The sequence below is a fragment of the Nannospalax galili genome, unplaced genomic scaffold (assembly GCF_000622305.1).
Source record: "Nannospalax galili isolate Female #2095 unplaced genomic scaffold, S.galili_v1.0 scaffold255, whole genome shotgun sequence".
In the NCBI taxonomy this organism is placed as follows: domain Eukaryota; kingdom Metazoa; phylum Chordata; class Mammalia; order Rodentia; family Spalacidae; genus Nannospalax; species Nannospalax galili.
This window is the reverse complement of record NW_008338999.1, coordinates 1,372,149-1,388,880: the sequence shown is the minus strand read 5'-3', so window position 1 is coordinate 1,388,880 and position 16,732 is coordinate 1,372,149.

The following is a 16,732-nucleotide window of genomic DNA, read 5'->3' as shown; positions in this document are numbered from 1 at the left end:
TTTTATTTTGTTTTTGGAATTCACTGAGTCGGATTAGTGCTGCCTGTTAGAATATAGATTGATCTCTTTAGGCTTTCTCTTTTGCAGGTCATGTGAAATGACCAAGTCTTAATGATGATTGCTACCTAAATTTATTGATATGTGTGATTGTTTCCACTTGTTTTCCCCTATTTCTGAATTCTCTGCAATATCTTCAGACTATCTTTTTAATCAGAGAGAAAAAAATAAGATTAAAACCTAAGAAGGAAAATAGATTCCACATGTGTCCTTCTCATTTCCAGAAGTCAGGCCAGGGCCCTCGAGTGGCAAGTGAGGTGCCTTTCAACCCTTTCTGCAATTTTCTGAGGCAGCATGGTAGAATGGTCAACCTAAGTGCCTTGGATTAAATCCCAGAAAAAAGCTGCTCATTGGATTTGACCTTGGCTTGTTACATTATGTCACAATACTTTAGATCCTTAATCTTTCAACTGTAAATCAGGGCAAATAATCATAATGCCCATTTAGAGTTATATGAGTTATGAGAACTGAGGCAATATAAAAATAATTGATAGCAATGTCTTGTATATGCAAATAGCTTAATAAATAGTAGGTTTTGACTGCCAAGATCTCATCAGAAAAGCAAAGCCACTCTGAACATTTCAACTGAAGGAAACAATACAGGGCATTGATTACATTGGTGATGGAAGAAATGAGAAAGAACAAGAGGGAAAGAGAAGCAGCTTGGTAATTCACAACAACGGAAAGTTGAAACCACTTCTGACTTGAAGGGAAAATGAGATGACAGGACTGACTGCTAGGCAGAACCTGACAGCTGGGACAGTTCAGAGGGTGCCAAAGCCACAGAGAAGTTTCCCAAGAGGCAGAGGAGAGAAACCCTGACTTCCCTATCTTCGGGCCCTCCTTCCTTTTGCTGGTGTAACTCACTGACCAAATCTCTTTTCAAGATTAAAGGCAAGGGAGCCTGGGAAGTGTAGTTCTCAGCAAGGCACTGAAGGACAGCAAATGGTGTTGAGAGGAAATGAGCAAATGACTGGGAGAGCCAATAGTCTTCTTCCTGACTTATTTTATGTGTATGAGGATTCTGCCTGCATGTATGTAAATGCACACGTGCCATGCAATGTCCATGGAGGCCAGAAGAGGGTGTCGTATCCCCTGAAACTGGAGTTACGGGCAGTTGTTAGCCGCCACGTGGGTGCTGGGAACTAAACCCAGATCCTCTGCAGCCAGTGCTCTTAACCACTGAGCCATCTCTGCAGTCCCCAAGAGTTGATATTCTTCTTCACTAAGGAACAACTTTGAACTTCATGTGTGCAGGAGTCACATTAGATAGTATTTACACTTTCGCCTTTTTAGCCTTCTTTTTAGGTAAACCTGGGGAATATACCAGTCCAAGATTTGGATCTGGTGACTACAGCCAAACAAAGAATGGGACTCTCACTCCCCACCAGGAGTGAGTTTTTTATTCCTTTCACATGCACCAATATGTGTAGACTCCTCCTGGAAGAATATTCAGAGCAAGCTTCTAATTCCTTCCTGTGCCCTTCACTGCAACAGCACAGACATTCACATGCGTAGTGAGACTCTCTGTGTTTCTCTTTCCATAACTGTGAAATGATATGCTAATATCCACCATTCCCCGAAGCTCAGCTTTAGTGAAAGCACCTTATACACTGTGAAGCACTTTACACAAATGACTTGTCATTACTTTTTGATTCCTGGTCTAGTGCCCTTTTTTTTTTTTTTTTTTTTGTCACCCCATGCCTGTCCTCTTCTAGGGACAACTTAATCATTCTCGAGGGTTGAACACATGTAACAAAAAAGTGGCTACCAAATACAGGGCTTCCTGCTAAATTTCAGATGTCCCAAATCAAGGCAGCCTTAGGGCATTCTGATGAAGAAAACAGACTGGTCACATATCATTAGCATTCTCAGACAGGCTTGACCTCACAAATGCAGTCTTCCCTAAAATATGACAACTGATATGTCTAAACACATGCTTTTGTTATCTTAAAAGCATATTTACGCACATTTTAAATAAAGCACATGGTATTATGCAAACGGAAAACCCAGACAACTTTAAAAGAGAATCTCACATGGCTTCCCTTATGACATATGCTGGGTGGCAGGCACTGTACAGCTTCCCTTATGATATGTGCTATGTGGCAGGCATTGTACAGCTTCCCGTGTAACATGTGTCAGGTGGCAGGCCCAGTAGAGCATCCCTTATGGAATATGTGCTGGGTGGTAGGCACTGTACAAGGAAGTTTACTGGCATCATCTCAACCCTGCCATGTTCTTCACAATGAATAGTATTATCCTTATTCTATAACAGGGAAACTGAGGTTCAGAGAACCAAAGTACCATTCTTAGGGTCAGGAAACTGCAGAGTTCCAAGTTGAACCATTAATAATCTGATGACTTCTTTCCACTAATCAATCTGCCTCTCCCAATCAATATGTATATCCAAACTCAAGCTATGACCTTGGCAACTCAGCTTACATCTAGATATAGCTCTCAGAGAATCTTCACCTACCAAGAGCTCTTGGCATGACTGAACCCTCAGAGAGAAAATTGAGCCCTGTCCCTAATGACTACTCTCTGAACTACATCACCCCATTCTCAAGGAAGTCAAGCCTCCCATCACCTATTCCCAGGCAACAGCTAACCACAGCAGGGAGGCTGGAGAAATTGCTCAGTGGTTAAAAACACTGGCTGCTCTTGTAGAGGGCCTGGGTTCGATTCCCACATGGTGGCTAACAACCATCTGTTACTCCAGTTCCAGGGGATCCAGCACCCTCTTCTGAGCTCCACTGGCATTGCATGACATGGGTGTGCTTACACACATGTAGACAATACACTCATACAAATAAAATATAAATTATAAGTAAAATATTTTTAAAAAGAAACAAGGCAGAGCTATTCCTCTGTCTTCCTGAAAACATGAGTAAAGAATAAGTAATATCTTCAAAGGACGTTTAATGTACATGACAAAGTCAACAGTTTCCTATTATTGGCTAGAAGATAGCAAGGACATTTAAATATTAAAAGAAAATAAAACTCAGAGCACTTATTAGAAAAATTAAGCAGTTATTCAAATGAATGTGCTCCATATATAGTGTCTAAATCAAGTATATTACATTTACAATAATCTTAGTTTTGCTCAAAAAGAAAAAACCCTCACACATGTACACACACATGTACACAAAACCAAGAAAATCAATCATATAATGCAAAATTAATGAATCATGATTTTCTGAATTTTAAACACAAAAGTCTAGACATTTGCAGTTATCAAAACCAAGGTCTCTGGTTCCGTGCAAGCTAGCACCATCTAGTCAATAGTGCCCAAGTTATTAGTCCACAGAATTGCTCCCAGTGCCTCATACCTGTCCCTAACCCTCAGAATGAAAACCTCACTGGCACCACAGACACCCCAAACTTGTAGGGATGGCCATGCCCTCGTGGGTAACTCACCCATTTGAGTCACAATCTGAGAAACCTTGGCTGAACGGAACAGCAAATGCCAGTCAGGAGAGAAGCCGAGCCAAGAAAGGGCTGAGGCAGGTGATCCTCAGGGAAGGAACTCAGGGATACTGTGTCCAGAGATCAGCACCCTTACTCAAAAACAAAAGTGCTGCCCCACTTCCTGCCCCCCATTCACAGGCCTTATTCTATAGGAAAGAATGGCCTCAAAATAAGTATCTCGTCTAGAAACAGGAGGCACAAGCTGAATTTCCCTGCATTTCCCTGTAAGCCCCTCCTCCTGGGTCTTCTCTGACCATATTTACCTGTTCTCTAATCCCTACCATTAGATGTCTCTTTCTACAGCCCTGAAGTGCTTTTTATTCGAAGTTACGCATGGAATATCTTCCCTATGGAAAATCATTTCCTTACCAAAGTCATGCTAGCTTTAATAAAGGCACAGTGCAGTGAAGTTCCTAGCACACAATAAGTGCTCAATAAATTTCTAATGAATGGGATTTCAAAGGGAAAAAAAGAGCAGCTGTACCTTTAAACTGCTAATAACCCAATGGGGGATAAGACTAGAAAGCAAAGCCAGACAGAGCAGCATGCTAAGAGGTGTACTAAAACTCTTCCAGAATTTAAATGAGGAAACCACCTTAGGAGGTAGGGGAAAAGGAACGCTTTTAAATGAAGTCTTAAATAGGAGTGATATCTAAGAAGAATCAAGACCTCTGTAGTCATTTTAGTAGGCTAGAAAGCCCCTCTGAGCTTGTGTCCTCCATGAGGACTCACGCCAGCCATAACCTCAAATGTTTACACATGAGATTCCCATTGTCTGGAATGTTCTTTCCCCAGATATCCACATGGTAAACTCCTCCTATCCATCACATCTTTGCTTAAATATTCCCCACAGGGCTTGTGTAAGCTCTCCACATTAAACTTCAACCAATGCTGCCTATTGCCCCTCTGTCTCTCTTGGATTTACCTGTTTGTTTTGTTTTCGGTGTGTGTGTGTGTGTGTGTAAGCTGAGGATCAAGCCCAGAACCTCCCACATAGACAGACAAGGGCACTACCACTGAGCTATACCTTCAGTCCTATTTTTTAATAATAGCACATATCTACCATAAGCTAAAGCAACATTTCAGACTAATTAATTGTAAAGTCCAGTCCAAGTTTTATTTCAAATTCACCACAAGGGAAAAGTCTCCCGAGACAGCTAATTCCAAGATTTCTCTCTTGTTAGACATGTTTCTAGAAAGAAAGAAAGTGGTTAGATAATATTGTTAGACCAGGGACAATAAAGGAATGTCTGGTTGAAAATTATTAGGCCTGTCACAAGACAGATGATTAGCTGGGTAGATAAATCTAATGTCCCAAACGGGAATCTTAATCTCATTCAAGTCCGGTGACATAACTAGTGTAGTTGACACTCAGAGCAGGTCATTTTTCTCTCTCCTTCTTACAGAATTAGTTTTAGGAATGATCATGGAATTAATAACGATGGCTAGAAGAGAATCAGAAGGAAGCAGTGAAATTTTTCTTTAATTGCCTTGTGTGTTCACTGCCTGCCAGTAATAACCCTTCACAATGAACAAAGGAAAAAAAGTATTATGGCACAAAAAAGGAATGACAGCAATGGATTAACTTCATCACTTTCAAGTATTGTTTTAATAGAAAGGGAGAAACATACCTACATAGTGTTTTCCTCAGAAAGAATAACATTTCAGTTTAATGTTAATTAAATGTCTAATTATTAAAGCATTAACTACCAAGAAAATATATAAAACTTCTACTTTAAAACTGTCATCTGAAGTGAGTAAAATATTTCATGAATAGGCTAAGCTGGTCACTTGCCAAACAAAAATACGGTGCTTTACAATCCTTATTCTGTTTTATTATAAATTGCAAACAGATGAAAGAATGGGTGTCATAGAGAGACCACGCAGGATGACAGGACTGCTACAGCCAGTGCTCAGTTTCTCCGTCTCTACTATCACTTTTCTAGTGTTCAACACAAGGACATAACATACCGAACCTGGGGTAGGAAGCAGGTTTTGGCTCTGAAACAGGTGCAAATGACTTTGACTTTCTTTGTGGGGGAAGAGGACATAGGTAAGGGTTTTATGAATTAATTTTAATGTAGAACACCATGTTTGTTTAAGAATAGATATAAAAATATGCTACTGTGATGTTTATGCATATGGGAAATCTCAGTGGTAACCATCATCATTGTAACTCAGACCAACAACAGATTTTTTCAGGAAAGGGCATTTTTCCCAATGAAATTGTTAAGAAGGGCTAGCACCTGGTGATAAGCAGGGGCTACCAGCTTGTTGATGGCTGCCTTACTCTTTCTTTCCTCATTTTCTCCAGGCCAAGTAACCCTTGCTGCTTGTGGTCTGACGGGCTTCTATGGTCCATCTGTCTAGTGTCCCTTGTCTGTGACCACACAGAACCCTCCTGAAGCATCTTTTCAGAAACGCAAATGTTTGCATTTGAGATCATTATCTTTCTCATTGATATACCATTAACTTCATTATTTCATCTACTGTTTACCCTTCATAAAGCAGAAAAAGGGACCCATCTACAGTTGTATCTAAAATGGTGCTATATGGATGTGTTTTCTGTTGAGTTCAATGCAAACTCTCTACCAGGGCACAGCAATAGTTACTCTGGTGAGATTCTCATCTATATCAAATAAGCCATAGCCTCTTCCCAAAGAGTGATGCTGGGGACCCAACACACTGCTTTCTCAGATAGAATATCAGAATCACGAACTCCTGTCCCAAAACCACAAAGTATAGTGTCCGTTCCCAGAGTCATGGAGTTCTACCACCCAATTCTCCAGGTGTGTTCCAAGGATACCAATTCTGGGACTAGTAAGAGCTATTCTATAATAAGAAGATACCCTGTGATTGAATTATTTTAGGAAGCTTTTCACTAACAAATTTAAAGAAAGATTGTTGGGGATTTTTGTTCTCACTGCAGCAATTTTCAGGATCTATATTATATTATTACAATGATTTTCCAAATTGGTTATATGGCATTTTCAAAATTTACTTGACTCTAATTATAAGAATTCCTGGAAAGATCTGTACAGGAAGTGAAGTGGTCTTCTGACCTCCAAGCAGACTTTTAATTTGGACATGACCCCATGAAAAACATGTCTGCCTCCTGGGCTGTTTGGAAAACTAGATCAGTTAGCTTCCAGGCAGCATGTATATCAGCGTCTGCCAGGTGGTCAGCACTCAGCAAGTATGTACTGCTATCATGTAAGTATGTAGATGAATGCCTTAATTTGTAAGTCTACTATTTTTCTCACTGTTTAAAAAATGGGAAAACGGGCTGGAGAGATGGCTCAGCAGTTAAGAACACTGACTGGTCTTACAGAGGACCCGGATTCAATTCCCAGCACTGACATGGCAGCTAACAACTGTCCATAACTCCAGTTCCAGGGAATCTGACATCCTCTTCTGACCTCCACAGGCATTGCATGGCATGGGTGCACTTACATATATGCAGGAAATACACTTATGCATAAAGTAAAAATAATAAATACATTTAGAAAGAAAATAGGAAAACAAAGGCATGCAGAAAGTAAGTGTCTTAGTTTGCTTCTTCATTGCCGTGACAAAATATTCTGACCACTACCAACTTGGGGAGGAAACGGTTTATTCAGCTTACATCTCCCAGGTCGCAGTTCATCAGGGAGCCCAAGGTAGGAACTCAGGGCAGGAACCTGGAAGCAGGAGCTGGAGCACAGGCCATGGAGGAATGCTGCTTACTGGCTTGCTCCCTTGGCCCCTGCTCAGCCTGCTTATGCAACACAGGCCCACCTGCCCAGGGGTGGCACCACCCACAGTGGGCTGGGCCCTCCCACATCACTCAACAATCAAGAAAATGCCCCACAGACATGGCCACAGGCCAGTCCAATGGAGGCAATTCCCCAAGTGAGGCTCCCTCAACCCAGGTGTATCAAGTTGACACTAAAGCTATCCAGCACAGCAAGATTTTGTTTTAAATCACCTAAATCCAACATGAGTAAGAAAACCATAAGAAATGCTGAAGCAATGAAAATCATAAGCAAAAACACTGAAATACAGTTTTTCTGCCCATTTAACGCAACATTTTGTAATCATGCTTATCACTCTTGTATTCCCACCCCAGGGAAATGTAACACAGTGCCAGAATCCACAGGGCTTATCTTCTCTGGAGGACAAATTTTATTTCAAGATTTGGGGGTAAAAATGTTAAATAATTGGGGCTGGAGAGATGTCTCAGCAGTTAAGGGCACTGACTGCTCTTGCAGATGACCCAGGTTTAGTTCCCAGCACCCACATGGCGCTAACAGCCAGTGCCAAGGAATCCTATGCCCTTTTCTGGTTTCCACAGGCATTGCAAGATGTGGGTGCACTTACATATATGCAGGCAATACACTGATACACATTAAATAATTTTTAAAAAGTCAAATAATCAAAGCCAGGCGTGGTGGCGCACGCCTTTAGTCCCAGCACTCAGGAGACAGAGGCAGGCAGATCTCTGTGAGTTCAAGGCCAGCCTGGTCTACATAGTGAGTTCCAGGACAGCTGGAGCTACAGGGAGACCCTGTCTCACAAAGACCAAAAAAAATAAAATAAAAAAGTCAAATAATCACCAAATAACTGAATCAGTGTAAATGGAAATGCCTCAGTGGAATGTAAAAATCTGAGGGAATTTAAAGAAAAATATGAACTTTCAGAATGAGCTGCCTTGCCTGTCTGCCTCCTCTGACAGGAGGGATCCTTTCACAGAAGTCTGAGAAGACACCGTCCAGAATTAAGTGCTATGTGTAAAGGAAGTAAAGAGGGGGGAAAAGCGGCTGTGCTATCTATTATCATTCACGACTCAAATATATGTTCATATCTTATTCTTTTCATACTCTGAGAAGCCATTCTGATAAGGTGATTGTTTTGTAAAAGAGTAAAACTCTTCAGGTAATATAAAGATTTTATAGCTATTGCAGTTTTAATAAGCAAAAGGCTTGCTAGCATGAACTAGGTTCAACCCAAACTACTGTACAATTTAATTCTACACAATATTCCTGTTTAAAGTGCATGTAATTGCCAATTTATATAGTCTCCAACACCAAAGGTTAGTCAGATAGAGTTCTGCAAACAAACACAGTATGGAAGGTTTTCTGCCTAAGTACCATGAACCAAGAATGAATGAAACTAATCATTAATCAATCATGAATCTAATTCATTCCAAGGGCTTCTTTCAAGTATACAATTATTCGATGAATAAAATTGAATCCACCTGTGTATATATTTTTCTTGCTCTTATCAACATAAAGTTTTAAAATTCTTCATATCCTTAAGAGATTATGTAAAATTAAATTGACGTTATCTGAAACGGTGTTAGATTGTTACTTTTCACTGTGTAAGGGGAGGGGTTTTCTTGTCAGGAGCTATTTCTCTCTGTTTCTATTTCTCTCTCTGTAGACAGAGTCTCACCATGTGGCTCTGGCTGCCCTGAAACTTGCTACATACACTAGGCTGGCCTTAGAGCCACAGTCACCTACCTGCCTCTGCCCCCAGAGTGCAGGGAGTAAAGGCAGGCAGCACCACGCCCAGATTGTGGTGAGCTGTTCCTAAATAGTAATGTGCTCCCTTCTCTTCAGAAACCTTTTACTTAAGGGACAACTACCTCTGACACTGCTGCCGGAGTGTGAGTTTCAACTAAGGCATTGTATTGTGACCACTCATGCCGCAGCTCTGTTTTTCCCACCAAACCGTAATTTTTGAGGTGTGGTTTATTATATATCAATTCATCTTTTCCATTGACTGAAAGAAAACACTCAACCCTCATGGCAGAGGAAGGGGAATCAGAACCAGAAAGCCAGACAAAAGACACCTGAACTTTATTATATTGTTTATTTTATTGAATACTAAAATAAATCTGGCATAATGGCAACAATAGTGAATTACAGAGGATTTATTTCCTTCTGCTTCTCATTGAAAAATCAAAGATTTGAAATTATTTTTTCACTAAGTAAACAAAAAACTCTTTTTATGTCAAGAAGATTTTTGCAAAGCTCACAGAAAGGAATGCTGCTGCTGAATGTTAACAGTTCCTCTGTCTCTTATTCTCCTCTGAGGACCCCGGCCAGACCATAGGCCCAGTGGGCTGTGGTGCTTAAGCGGGGACCTGTATCACAGTCTTATTATGGTGTCCCCCAAGGAGGGCTGGTGTGTTGAGGTCTTGACCCTCAGGTGGTGGGACTTTGGGGGAGATTCTGAAAATTTTAGAGGTGGGATCTAACTGGTAGAAGTGGATCACTGGGATCAGATCCTTGGGGGTCTCTCTCTCTCTCTCTCTCTCCCTCCCTCCCTCCTGCCTCCTCTCCTCTCTCCCATCTGCTGTGCAATAAGATAATGAAGCTCCCACACATGCCTGGCATACTACTCAACTGCATGGGCCAAGCAGCCATGGACTGAACCCTTAGAAGCCAGGAGCCAAAATAATTCCTTCCTCCTTTAGGTTATTTCTGCCAGGTATTTTATCACAGTGATGAGAATGGTGAGTCTTAACACCCTGAGGAGGCTCTTTAATATCCTTTGGTGACTTTTCATTGAAGTCACCTCCTCCATAGTCCCCCTAGGAAGAGGAGACTTTTTCTGAAACTCCAGGCTATGGATGTGTTTTTCTGGGATCATCTGGGGTTTTTCAATGGGTGGGCCTTTGCAAACATCTGACCCTGAATAAGACCCCTCCCTTTTGATCACTGAGTACTATAACAATGAGATCAGAAATCCTGGTATGCTATAGCTAGAGAGATCATTCAGCGGTTAAGAGCAGTAGCTGCTCTTGCAGAAGACCCAAGTTCAAATCCCAGTACACACATGGCAGATAACAACTGTCCATAACTCCAGTTTCAGGGGCTCTATGCCCTTTCCGTCCTCCTTGGGCATTGCATGACACCAGTGCACTTATACATATTTAGGCATAACGCATAATACTCTTACACATAAATTTTTTTAATGCATGCTGGTATACTATTGCACAGTAAGGTGGCTATAGATAATAGTGATAATCCTCCTATATTTATTTCAAAAGCTGTAAGACAGGCATTTGGAATGATTTTAGCACCAAGAAATGGTAAATGTTTGATGCAGATGAAGATCTATCCCTGGACTTTGTACTCTCACATGGAGTAAAGAGATAGACAAAGAACAAATTAAATACGTGATTAGCAGGTGTTGTTCAAAATGATGAATATTGTGGAAATAATAGCAGATAAAAAGCAGTGGGCAAAGGGAAGCCCTGGGGCCACTTCTTTGCAGAGGCAGTGTCTGGGCATGTGGAAGGAAGAAAGAATGTGGAAAACATGGTTATCTAAGGATAAGCACATTCCAGGCAGGCGGAAAAGCATGGACAAAGACCCTGAGGTAGGAGCATGCAGAGTGGAGGCCAGTGTGACTGGAGGATGTGGCAAGGGGAGAATGGCAAGGTGACAGGTCAAGACTAGGCCATGGAGAGAGGCCCACAGGAAGCATGATTGCGTGGGAAATTCTAATGGGTCACCTGACATCTGCCACTCAAAGTATAGTCACCACCACCACACCAACAACATCAGCCTCACCTCGCAGTTTGTTAGAAATGCAAAGTTCTGGAGCTACAGAGATGGTTCAGTGGTTAAGAGCACTGGCTACTCTTGCAGAGCACCTGGGTTTGATTCCCAGTACCCACATGGCAGCTAACAACCATCTGTAACTCCAGTTCCAGGGAATCTGATGCCCTCTTCTGATGTCTGCAGGGATTGCATGGCACTGGTGCACTTACATACATGTAATAATAATAATAATAATAATGAAATGCAAAGTTCTGGGACCCCATCACAGACCTCCCAAGTCAGAATACAGAGAGCTGGGCTTATGCTTCTGTGTGATATGGACTCATACACTTTGAGAAACACTCCTAGTAACAAAAAGAAGCAAATATCCGCTTTAGCTGAAAAGTCAGTCCTATCCCTTACACTAGTCTAACATCAAGTTCATCACTTCAGCTTCCCACATGCAAGGTAGATAAATTCATTTCTGCTCCTTTCGCCCCAAGAGAGTTGCTTACAAACATTGGAAAATAAAATCTGGGGCTGGGTGTGGTGGCTGAGGCAAGAGGTTGGCTGTAAGGTTGAGGCCAGGCAAAGTTATAAAGTTTCAAGACAACTTAGTTTATAGAGTGAAACCTTGTCTCAAAAAAAAATAAAAGATCTGATAGTAAATATTAGGAAAACATGGCTATCGGTATCTTGACAAATGTGAGTTTTTATTTTCATGAACGTGAGTCTCCAAACCCAGGAATTCACCCTTAGGGATTTGTTTATCTCTCCTCTAGTGCCATTGGACTTATTAAGATATGCCCAGGAAAAGCTCATTGTGAGTCTGGTCTGGTTTTGTTACATTTGGCACCGAGCCTCAGCATCTGAGAGTGCAGCTGGTGTGGAGCCACTGTGATATATATGTACCTGTCCTCACTTTGGCAAGCAAGACCCTCTCTACCAAGCAATTCAGACTAGCATAATGGGACAACAGAGAGGGAGCTTGGGATACTTAGCCCAGAACACTTCTATCACTCTTTCTATCCCAAAGTATTTGTTACATTTTATACAAAATAGCATTTGTTTGCTGTGGCTTGGTGTAAACAGTTGGGTTTGGAATCAAAAGAGCAGGATTCAGGTCCCCAGGTTGGCTTCTTATAGCTAATGACACAGAGAGCTCACATCACTACCCCAAGCCTGTCTTCCATCTTTTACACCCAAGTTGATGGGAGATTAACTGAGATGATATACAAGAATCCTCTTTAGGAAGAAAGTGCACAGAAGAGACTAAGACATTGTTATAGTAATCGAGTTCCTCCACCAGTCAATAGACAATCAACAAATATTTACGAAGCCCACATGCACTTGGCTCTGTGCCAGGCTCTGGTACCCAGCAGTAAACCAGAGGATGGAGTCACATTCTAAGCAGCACGTCTTCTAGTTGACAAAAACGAGAGAACACGGAACAGAATGAATAAAACATGTGGTCTGCCCAACGATGGCAAGTTCTTTAGAGAAAATGAACAATGGAAAGGGAAGATGAAACGTTGAGGGGAAGGGAGTCACAGGTCAGAAAAGGAGCCAGAGAGGACCTCCCGGAGAAAGTGTATCTGACCAAACATCTGAAGGCACAGATGGACGTCCCTGGATGGCCAATGTTTGTAGCATACTCAGGCCAGTTCTAGATGTTTGGCCTTTACACATCTGTGACCTGGAATTCTTCAGGTTTCCTTTTTTCATCCATCTGTATCACACTCGGGATCCTCAGCTCATTATTATGCTTTGGGTAATTCACACAGTGGCACCTACTCCGATCAGTTTACTTAGTATCTGGGACAGTGGCTGGCAGTTAAACAAACTCTCCTGCCATCTCCAGAATCCAACAGCTCTTCTACAATGTAAGGCTGGACGATGTATCCACCCTGCAGACTGGAGACCACCTCCATGCCCACCCTGCTTTCATTGTCAGTATTTTTCAATATTATTCGATTCACTTTATCATTGAGTCTACTATAGGATTCATGACAGAGGAAGTTTTTTTCTGTTTTATTCTTGTCTTTTTCAGTGCTGGGAATTGAAGTCGGGGCCTCGCACAGGCTAGGTAAGCACGTTACCAATATGCTGTGTCCCCAGCCCTTGGTTTTTGAAAATCCGGTAAGGCTAGCCTTGTATTCATGATTGGTCCAGGCTGTCTTCTTACTTGTGTGACACTTTTGCCATGGCTTCCTGAGTACTTAGATTACAGGCATGCACCACCACCACAGGCAGGTTAGTGTTTTGCAGGTGTCATAAGAACAATTATTTTTCTACAAAATAAATGACTGAAGCATTCCCATGCTGTAGAGGAGGATCAGGGTTCATGTCAGGATATGTGGATACTGAAGTGGACTTTGATTTCTGCCTAGGTGGGATCCAGAGCCTAGTGTGAAATGGAAATATTAAATTAGCTATATAACCAAGTAAGAGAAATTTCCATTTTCCTGTGGCAGATAAGATATGCAACCTCTTCACCTCAGGCTCATGGAACATAGCGTAACAAAAAGTAGAGAGAACACTAATCCATCTCTTAACCCTCCTCAATGAAACCCCCCCATACAACAAAGGACCATGAACACAAAAGGCCACAAATGGCCAAAGCATAGAGAATAAGAATCTGCAGAGCGTGGGTCCTTGGACAGGATTCCTATATTAAACTCCACCTACCCAGGGCTCAAGGACCATTACAAAAGAGGGGGCAGAAAGATTGTAGAGTCAGGGGCCAGGTACATGACCATATGGAAATAGAATCCTACAGGCTTTTGGGTCCCTGCTCATATAAGCCTACAATTATGGTCAGCATGCATAAGACCCATGCGAAGTCAAGCAGACAAAACCCAGCACAGAACTGTGGAAATGAACAGCATCCCCCAGTATTAGCTGAAGAACTATTGGCAGCTGGTTACTGCTGGGTGAGGGAGAGCTGATCTTCCTAAAGGGAGGGACTCTAGATAGGCTGACTAGACCTCAGTGGATGAATTTGCACTGAAGGACATCTAGGGACAGTAATTTGACTCGATAGGCCTTAACACATGACAGAATGCATAAATTCCAGTGGGGAGCATGAGAGAATGGCAATGGGGAAGATCTATAAAGATGATTAAGATGTTCCGTATGAAATACACAAAATGTCAATAAAAAATTTACCAAAAAAAGAGATTTGAGTTTTGGTAACCTGGAAAGGATGGTGAAAATGAGTTCCAGCAGGGCTCTGGAAAGCCTGCTTGAGTTCAAGGAACATGGCAGAAAAGAGAATTCCCTGAGGACAGGATGGACAGGGAGGCTGAATACAGTACAGACTCCCATTCATTTTAAATGTACTTTCTATCCCATGTCCCCACTGTTCAAACCTTCAGCAAGGTCTGTCCTATACAGCCTTGTGGTTGTCTTGGGGGAATGACAGAGAATGAAATCTCTGTTTCTCCAATGAGAGTTACAGAAACAAGCTAATAAACAAGGTTCTAGCAGAAGCCAGAGTTAGAAACAAGACCAATCAAGCAAATGTGAGTCCTCACCAACCTCAACCCCAGAGAGCCCTTGGAAGCTCAGGCTATTTTGTTTCCTTTAATGTGAGGGTTGTTCTCAGATAATCAGAGGATGTGGGAATAAGAATGCCTCACTAAATAACTACAGTGGGCACATTTTGGTGCAAGATGGTAAGTAGCCCGGGGCTAGGAAGATGGCGGCGAGGTGGGCTGATGAGATAACTCAGTTGGTGAAATGCTTGCTGTGAAACTGTGAGGACCTAAGTTCAGATCCCCAGCATTCACATAAAAGTCAGATGTGGTGGTGTGTGCCTGTGACCCTAGAACCAGAGAAGTGGAGACAAGAGGATCCCTGGCACTCACTAGCCAGCTAGCTAGCCCTGCCCATCTGTGAGCTCAGTGAGAGATTTTGCCTCAAAGGAAATAAAGTGAAGAACAACAGAGAAGACACCTGACACCAGCCTCTAGCCTCACAGGCACATGCACACACATGCACATGCAAAACACACACACACAAATACATACACACGTGCACATGTGCGCACATACATGTGCACATGCACACATGCACACAGAGATGATGGCCCTGTTGAGATCTCTCATGTTATGTATGTCATCTAATTTAATCTTCATAAGCTCCAGAAAGGTTTATTACAGATAAGAAAACTGAGTCTCTAAGAATAACTCATAAGTTCAAGTTATTAAATTTCTAATAATCAATATTGAGACAGTTCATTTCAATCCCAAGTCACTCTAATTCTATTCATCATCCACCTTCATGAGGCAGTGAATGCTGACAGGTGTTGCAAGGACAATGCTGTGTGGTCACTTCAGAGCTATAGTCCTCTCGATAAACTACAGGAGTGAGAACTCACAGAAACTTTAAAGGACTTCAAACGTAGTCATTTTGAAACATGGCACTGGGGCTGGACGGATTGCTCAGAGGTTAAAAGCACCAGCTGCTCTTATAGAGGACCCAGGTTCAATCCCCAGCACCAATATGGTGACTCACAACCACCTGTAACTCCAGTTCCAGAGGCTCAGACACCCTCTTCTGGCTTCTGTAGGCACTGCACACATGATGCACATGCAAATCGAATACTCATACATGTAAAATAAGAATAAAATGGAACTGGAGAGATGCTCAGTGGTTAAGAGCACGGGCTGCTCTTGCAGAGGACCCAGGTTCAATTTCCAGCACCCACATGGTGGCTAACAACCATCTGATTTGTAACTCCAGTTCTGGGGGAATCCAATGCCTTCTTCTGACCTCTGAGGGCATTGCATGACACAGGTGCACTTACACACATGCAAGCAAAACACTCATAGATAAAAAATAAAATAAATAATAAAATATTAAAACAAGAATAAAACAATTTTTGTCTCTAAAAGAAGCATGGCGCCCCAGCTTATACAATGCATGGCAGCATGCAATAGAAAACACAAAACTGGCAAAGTTAATAGGCAGATGTTGAGAGGTTAATAAAGGGAAGTTGCTGCACATGGAATACCCCACTTTGCTTCTGCGTGAGTCCCAAATCTAAGCATCATCTCATTTCAAATACGCAACGTGGCTTCCTAAGACAGCCTCAAAGGACCAGGATATGTGCCTGTTCCCTTTTCCCTTACGAAAGCTATAAATGCAGTCCATTTAAAATACCACCAAGGTTTTCGACTGACCATAGCCAATCAACTCTTAGCACAAGAGGGGTCCTGAAAGCAAATGAAGTCTTATTTTCCTGGAGCCTTCCCACCATCTCTATTATCGTCTTCTCTCACCAATAACATCTTTGATATCTTTCATTCCACTCACAGCCAGCTCTGTGCACCACTATCCTCGCCCTTCTACACATTTCCATTTTCACATTATGTCTTCATTTCCATTCAATCCTGAGCACCCTCTCTATGTGACTCAACCTTTAATCAGGACAAACATTTCTTTGCTTCTTGACGCTGTGAGTTCAGTGAAAGTGGAGGGGCTATGAACAAGTTTTTTGTGGTTTGCCACTCTAGCTAAATAAGGAAGAATCTAGGCAGGTGACAAGTTAATTTGTTAAGATCAATCAAATCTCATCATGTTCCGGAGTGCTCACTCTGATGGATTCTGTGACTGCAGTTCCAGAGAAGTTTTTCCAGGCTTCAGTTGTAATCTAGAAGAATCTTCACTGA